Here is an 8,139-nt window from a genome sequence, read left to right on the forward strand (position 1 = left end):
GGGATGCTCCGACAGCAACTACAGACCAGAAGTTCCCCTGTCAGTGTCCAGTGTGGAGAGGACACCATGGAAGTCACTGTTCAGAGGGATTTGTATGGAAATGGAAAGCTAGTAAAACCTTCCGATCTGAGCCTGGGAGCCCAACAATGCAAGCCCAGCACCCAAAGTACTGACAACATGGTCATCTTCCAGATTAGCCTCCAGGACTGTGGCAACACTGCTCAGGTAACTTTGCACTTCATATGCTGCAGCCCTCTAGTCAGGCATATCAGAGGGGCCCCCAGAGCAGTCGCCAGTACCTCTGACCCCCACCCCGAAGGCCGCATGGCTCTCCTGAGACCCTGGAGACATTGGGCTGCATATCTGGAGCAACAGAGTATGTAGTTTCATTTTATTCTGCAATGCTTTACAATGTGTTGCTGGGATTTGTAGTTCTCTATAGTTGGTGGTATTCTGCATTGCTGAATAATGTATTGCTAAGATTTCTAGTCTCTCTACAGCTTGGTGTCAGTGGCAGATCTGCCAGGGTCACAGCTGCAACTGGACCCTGGCACTTCACCACTGACTCAAAGCTGTAGAGAGACTAGAAATCACAGCCTGGACAGGAGGAAGAGGACCCTGGAGAACATCACCATTTCCATAAAGGCCCACCATAATACTAAGCACCAGGCACATGATCTTAATCCGGCCCTGAATGGACCCATAATGGCAGCCCTTTGTATTTACCCAGTACAAGGAAACTCTCAACCATTAACTTATAATGTGACAGCTTCACCTGATCTAATGAGACTGGTACTTGATGTGTCTATTCCCTAGCAAGTTTAGCGGTGCGTTGCAAGTTAAAAAAAAAACAAAAAACAATATACAGGGGTACAGGTAATATACAGGGGTACAGGTACTCCTAGAATGAGATCCTAATAGGTTGGACTTGATGGACTAATGTCTTTATTCAACCTCAAATACTATGTAACTATGTAAGGCAAAATGCTGCAAGGAAGTATTTAACATATTTTATTACATTTTTCTATGATTTACCTGTGGGTGATGGTCTTTTTTTTTAGAAAACCTGTAATAAGATATGGGGTCTGCTATTGATCTTCTAAATTATCAGGCTGAGTCACTGACCTGAAGTTTGTGAATCGTAAAAGTTAAATGCTTGCTGAATCCTTATTGGCATGATAGATGACTAGTCTTTGGAAATGGGTAAACAATGGCTGTCACATGTCTGTCAGGTGTAGAGCTGCCAAATCAATGTAACATTCTACTTTTTTGTGCAGATGTCTCAAGATTGGGTGGTCTATACTACCAGCCTGACCTGACCTACAGCCCAACCTCCTCCATTCCAATCATCAGAACCCACCCAGCTGTGGTCCCCATAATGTGCTACTACTATCGGTGAGTCTACACAGGGGGGACAGGGCAGATCTAACAGCATTGCATCCTTACTAGTCAATCGTTAAAGCTAAAAACATTTGGCAAGAGTAGGGGGACCGTTAAAATTCCCAGTCAGGTTTCTGCTATTTATCCTATTCTAGAGATGTATTTTCTCACCCTGTTCTAAACACAAGTGAGTACTTTCCAATTGGGTATATTCCCCCATGTCACTGGAACAAGTGCCCATTAGGCGACAACTTGGGTTAATGGCTTTCCTTCACTCAGGCCTACTGAGTTGCTACTAATCCTATCAAGAACACTGATGGAAAATGTTACCTGGCAGAGGTTCTAACATTCTCTACTTTCACAAACTTGTGGCCCATCTTAAGTTTGGGGTAGTATCATGAATTTGGGTTGCCACAATGATGCACATTATAATACTGTCTTAAAACCACCCTGGGGAAAATATTGTAGGTGCTATGCATACTCAAATTTTGAGGTACAGGCTTCAGATATTTTCAGAGTCCTTGTCGGGCATCAAGAATGGAGCCAGTGTAGACTGGCATCATTTATGCTAGCTTCAAGTCAATTAACTGATGGAAAATGCAGTTCTGACCAGGCATGCAACCAATTAACAATGACAACTACCATACTAATAAACCATTTTCCCTTCAAGATGGAACTTGCCTTTAAAAATGTAGATCTGTGAAATTCCATGATTATAGTTCATGGCTTATTACCGACTCTTCTCTGTATAGGCATGGTAATGTGAGCAGCAAGGCCATTAAGCCAACATGGCTTCCATTCAGCACCACAGTGTCCTCAGAAGAGAAGCTGTCCTTTTCTTTGGACTTGATGGCTGGTGAGTTGAATGAGGCAGATGGAAGGGGGGATGGGAGTCAGTTGGAACTTAATTTTTGTTATGTTTGCAGAGGACTGGAGCGGCCCTAGAAGTTCTTCAGTGTTTCAGTTTGGAGATATTCTCTACATAGAGGCCTCTGTGGACACTCGGAACCATATTGGCCTGCTCCTGTTTATTGACCGATGTGTGGCCACCATATCTCCTGATGCCAGCTCTTCTCCTAATTATGACATCATTACAGACCATGGGTATGTTCTTCTAATATCTAGGGAAAGGGTCACTGCTCTAATAAAACCCCGGGGCTCTAATGACCCCACTTGCTAACTGACCATCTTCTACAGGTGTCTGGTAGATGGAATGCAAGAGGACTCATCTGCAGCCTTCATGACTCCAAGGGTCAAACCAGACAACCTACGGTTCACAGTAGATGTCTTCCGATTCCTAGGAAACGATGCGTCTCTGGTGAGGATTTGAGTTGTTGCAACAGATGGGGTGCCTTGTAAGAACTGATAACCTATTAAAATCTTTCCCTTCAGATCTACATAACCTGTTACCTGAGAGCTGCTGCAGCCACACAGATCCCAGATTCCATGAACAAGGCCTGTTCTTATAGCAAAGCCACAAATGGGTAAGACTGTATTAAAATGGTGGTATTGTGCCCATTTGGTTACTGTAATTTACTGCATTAAGACTAACTGTGTAATGGAGTAACCTTCTGCACAAGAACTGTCTGAAACCTTGACTTTGTGAACCAATAACATGATTGTTCCTAATTGATAAGTATTCTGGTGCACAGGTAGCATCTGCTCCCAGGGTCTTTTCCTATACCATGTTCACTGCTTACATGGCTGTCTAGGAAGAAACTCCTACCCAGTCACACCTGAGGGCCTCTGGTACCAGCATATTCAGTATTAAGGATATGGTGCCTTGCATCTGCTCCATGGTCCCAAACGGGACACCTTTGGTGTTGGCTACATATTCCCACCAGGGTGATCAGAGCTCCCCTGTAAAACAATAAGCTGTGCTGACAACTGATATCCTGTCACCAGGTAGAACATTAAAGCCCAATTGGTTTTGTTCTTCCTGCACATAACACCATTCAGTCCACACTGCAATGCTTGAATGCCTGTCTTAATAGAAGGGATGTAGCCTCAGATGTGCTTCTTTGCACATGTCACTGTACCTCTAGTGCACTATTTCATCTACTAGGAATGAGCTAAATTCTTTCACTTTGATGACAAAGTAAAATGTCAAGACACTTTACAGCTGTGTGGCTTTTAACAATGTAATGTACGTTCTTAAAATCTAGGCTGTGATACTGACAATTGCTTGTCTTCCCTAGCTGGTCTGCGGTTGAGGGCCCCAGCAATATCTGCCAGTGTTGTCAGACAACAGGTACCTGCAGCAACCCTAATCTGATGACAGGAGGGACAAGATTTGGAAGACCGAGAGCATTTGGCAAGAGGGAAGCCTTGGATGGTGAGGTTTTTATAATCTACAGCTGCCATTTTAAACGTAATAGCTGTAGGTGATGTCTAGATATAAACAGGGGCGTATCTGCCGCGAGGCAAATAAGGCGTTTGCCTGGAGCGGCAGATTCTCTGAGAGCGGCAATTGCTGTGCTTCTCTCCCCTTTATTCATCAAGGGAAGAGGAACCGGAGGCTATAGTAGCGGCGGGGACGAGGCCGGCCGGTTGCGGCGGTGTCCAGCAGGCAGCGGCGCTTTGAGGGGACGAGGACGGCGGGTTGCGGCGGTGTCCAGCAGGCAGCGGCGCTTTGAGAGGGGGGGGGGTAGTGTTTTGCCTAGGGCAGCAGCATTTGTAAATAAACCGCTGGATATGAAGACTCCACAGATGAACAGATCTGTGGTCAAGGGTAGCAATATGGGGGCAAAGCTAGCAACCCAATGGCTGCTTTGTGCTCCCAGTGGAAAGTCTCTTGCCCCATAATCTGACTAGTAATGGAGATCTGAAAATGCTTGTGTACTAAACCTGAAAGGGGGTTGTAACATCCCCCTTCCTTATTCTGTTCAACTCTTGGTTCATGTGACTAGGTCTATAATGGGTTTTAACTTTCTACACACTTAAGTAAATGCTGACTTGACTAATCTCTTAATTGCATGGAAGTGTACAGAAATCTGTATGTGCTTCTTGACCCGCAATGTTGTTCTCCTACAGAACCCCACATAGAAGGTGAAAGTGTCACCATTCTAGGACCTCTGCTTGTGACTGGGCCAAAACAAAGCAATGTTGCTCTTCAAATGACAAAGGAAGACTCTGCCCCTATGGAGCTCTGGGTGTTGGTGGCTGTCGGATGTCTAAGTCTTCTTGTTGTCCTTGTATGTGCAGTGTCAATTGGGAAGTCTCTGAAAAAGCCATATAATGTGATGTTTGTGGAAAAATAAAAACAATTCTCATTTAAGCTGGTCTCTTTTTTTTTATTTGTAGATATCATGACTTACTTGCTGTTTATCCTTTAACATTGTTGTTTACTGAGGTATCTGTACATGGGGGTTTATTGAGGCATCTGTATATGGGTGTATGTCAGAGGTTTCTCCAACATATTTATTGAAGGGAACATTACAATGGTTAATGGGGAAAGGACTTGAGGCTTTTGCTATATCTTCTAGAAACCCAAATGTAATATGAAACATTCCCCTATTCATGTACCAGACCCTCCATCACACTTGTTACTTTCCTCCTGTTGACCCTGTTACCACAGAGGAAGTTACAAAGCTTCTCTCTGACATCCACCTCACCACTTGCCCCCCCATCACCGCTACTTCGGTCATCCTCTTGCTCTATGCTAGACTCTCTCACTCACAATTTCCGTCTCACTCTCTACTGGAATCTTTCCTCCTGAAGCATGCCCTGGTCACCCCAATACCCAAAAAACCCTCAATGGACCCTACCAACCTTATAAATCTCAGACCAATCTCCTTACTCCCATTCACCTCAACTCCTAGAACACCATCTACAGCTGCCTAAGTCGCCACCTTGCTGATAACAACCTTCTTGATCCCTTACAATCTGGCTTTTGCCCCCTGCACTCCACTGAAACCACCCTCCTAAAACTCACTAACAGCAAACTGTTGGCGCTATATAAATCCTGTATAATAATTATGATAAAATAAGAAACCCAACCTTTTTAGATTACAAGTGCTAGTCTGTTGGAAAAATAACCACATACTCATTACATCTCTGAATGTCAGTAATGCAAATATCTCTTGAGCACTAGGTGGTGCAATAGTGTTCTCTGTGCATGTTTGTCTGATGTTTACTGTTAATGCTGTATTCCTGAGGCTAGAAAGGTCAGGAAATGCGGCAACATATGAATGCCATGCTGGAAATGGTAAAGCTACATACAATTGGAGAGGAAGCCTTTCAGAGTAAGTGTTCTTATTAACACTCTAGAAACCAGACCTGAGCAGGAACTAACAGTAGAATACACTAAAGGAAAATGATCAAATATGATGGAATGGAAATATGCACAATGAAGAAAACAAGCACCCTCAAGGTGCATGAGCACGCACAGCAAAACAAAGTATTTTTGTTGTAAACGGACTGGCAAATCGGTAAGTGAAATGACACCATCCAGCTTCCTGATTGGTTGGGAAGCTGGCCAAGCAGCAAGTCATTACCAGCTAGTGCTGCCATCCACATTCCTGATTTTGGCTTTTTACTTCAATGAGAACTCCTCACCAGAAAAAATGATCCTGTGAAGGGAATTTGCCCCATGAACCAGCAAAGGAAGCTGAGCAAAGTGAGGTCTGAACAAGAGGTGGAGCTCAGAATGGATAACTCAAGTTCCCTCCTAAAAGTACAGGATCGACTATGGCAACAAAGAAAATACCACCCTGCAAGCTGTCATTTCTCGACCTGCAATATTGCTCATCAGAAGAAATTACTGTGGATGTGATCACCGAGCCATTGCTAAAGGATCGTTAGTTTCCTTCAAGAGAAGCTAAACGTCATGTAGCAATGCATATGCTGTTGAGAAGGTGTTTTAATACAAAAAAAAAAATGATATATAGTACTGACATTCAGAGATGTAATATCTTTTGAGCACTAGATGGTGCAATGTTGGTCTCTGCTTGAGAGGACATATACTAACCTCCCGTGACCCAAAGCTCAGTATATGGCGGGCTATAACTCACTATATACTGAGAGCGCCACAGCCGGGAAAGATCCCAACAATACTGTCGTGATCCACCCCGCTGTGTGAGTGACAGCTGACTCTTCCTATCTAGAGGCAGAGCCAGCTGTGCCTGCACTATTTGTTCCTCTACTTAGTGCTGATCTGTGACAGCTTCTTTGTCACAGGTCGGCTCTAACTATGAGGATGAGTGGAAATCACTCGCCTCATAGTTCTCCTTTAAGCATTCCTCAAAATCTCAGTGCTCCATCTAAACACATAACCAACAGTCTAAACATTCTATATAAAATGAGAGATCTGGCTGGGGAATGAATTCTCAAAGCGTTTAATACTTGTATAATGGTCTAAGCACAAGCTGAGTGTATCTAAACCTTTAACTTTTAGTCCTTAAAATAAATAATGGTACCCATTATTCAAGAAGTATAAAAACTGAACTGCAGGAGCTGCATTTCAATGCTGGTTGAAAAAATGCATCTTGAGCGCTACAGAACACACCTTGCTGTTTGACTGGGAAACAGTGGCGACTCTAGGAACAATATGTAGGGGGGGCACATAAGATACAACAGTCAAATCTGGGGGACACTAATAATTTTCATTGCATGTCGCAACCGCTGGGCACCGATGAGCTGATTTAATTGCGGATGGCATCGGCACCCCGCGTTTGCGACATTTAGTCCAACGCTGCCCACAATCCCGCATACCGCAACGGCCGGGCGCCGATGCCATTCGCAATTTAATCTGCTCTCGACGTCCGGCAGTTGTGGAATAGAGCATGGACTGACTGGCAACTTTTAACCCAGGGGGCAAGATCAACCCAGAGGCACATGATAACTTAGCCCACCCTCCAGCTCTGCCTCTTCCCCCCGCCCCTGGCTGCCTCTTTTGGAATCCATGTAACACTAGTGTGAATGGTCGGGTGATGTGAGGACTAGTGATGGGCTCGGGCGTGTTCGCAACTCCACGTGCCGAGCCCACCAGGAAGCTGACAGCGCCAATCACAGGTACTGAGACATTATCCCAGTCCGCAGCTGCAGAGATCGGGATATGTCTCAGTGCCTGTGATTGGCGCTGTCACCTTCCTGGCGGGCTCGGCACATGGAGCTGCGAACACGCCCGAGCCCATCACTAGTGAGGACTCCTAGTAAGTCCATAAAAGGGGTGACTGGCTGGGGGATGGTGTTCTCCTCCCACTGGGCTCCCTACCTGGTTCTGGCCTTACTCCGCTCCATGTCTGGTACTTAGGCACTTTCACCCACTGTAGGCCGCCGCTGGCTGTCCATGCTTCTGGGCTGTAAGCTGTGGGAAGAGAGTGGGAGGGGCCACCCAGCGTCAAAGTCAGTGTTCTATAATTTTTCTCGATCCTATACATTTTCTTGACTGTGTCACTTCCAGTGGGGCCGAGTCATCCGAATCAGCTGTTTTCCTGACCCCCTTTCTTCATGACATGCGCACCTGGAAGTGACGCAGTAGAGACAATAATGGGTTGAGGAAAATTATAGAACACTGGTAGTAGAGGGATGCCTCGTCAGTGCTGTGCGCATGTATGACTGCTGTGACCCTGGTAGTTCTGCCACTAACTCCAAGCTGTAGAGGGACTACAAATCTCAGCACAATATACAGCAATGCAGAATAATACCACCGGCTATAGAGGACTACAAATCTCAGCACAATATATAGCAATGCAAATTAATACCACCAGCTATAGAGCACTATAAATCTCAGAAATACATTATACAGCAATGCAGAAT

At 45.0% G+C, this 8,139-nt stretch overlaps 1 pseudogene; it reads left to right on the top strand.

The window, feature by feature from the left end:
* Positions 1-3: 3 nt before the first annotated feature.
* LOC108791437 lies at positions 4-4,692 on the top strand (annotated as a pseudogene).
* The last annotated feature ends 3,447 nt before the right edge of the window (positions 4,693-8,139 follow it).

This window comes from Nanorana parkeri, unplaced genomic scaffold, assembly GCF_000935625.1.
Source record: "Nanorana parkeri isolate BGI_ZX_2015 unplaced genomic scaffold, ASM93562v1 scaffold551, whole genome shotgun sequence".
Lineage (NCBI taxonomy): Eukaryota > Metazoa > Chordata > Amphibia > Anura > Dicroglossidae > Nanorana > Nanorana parkeri.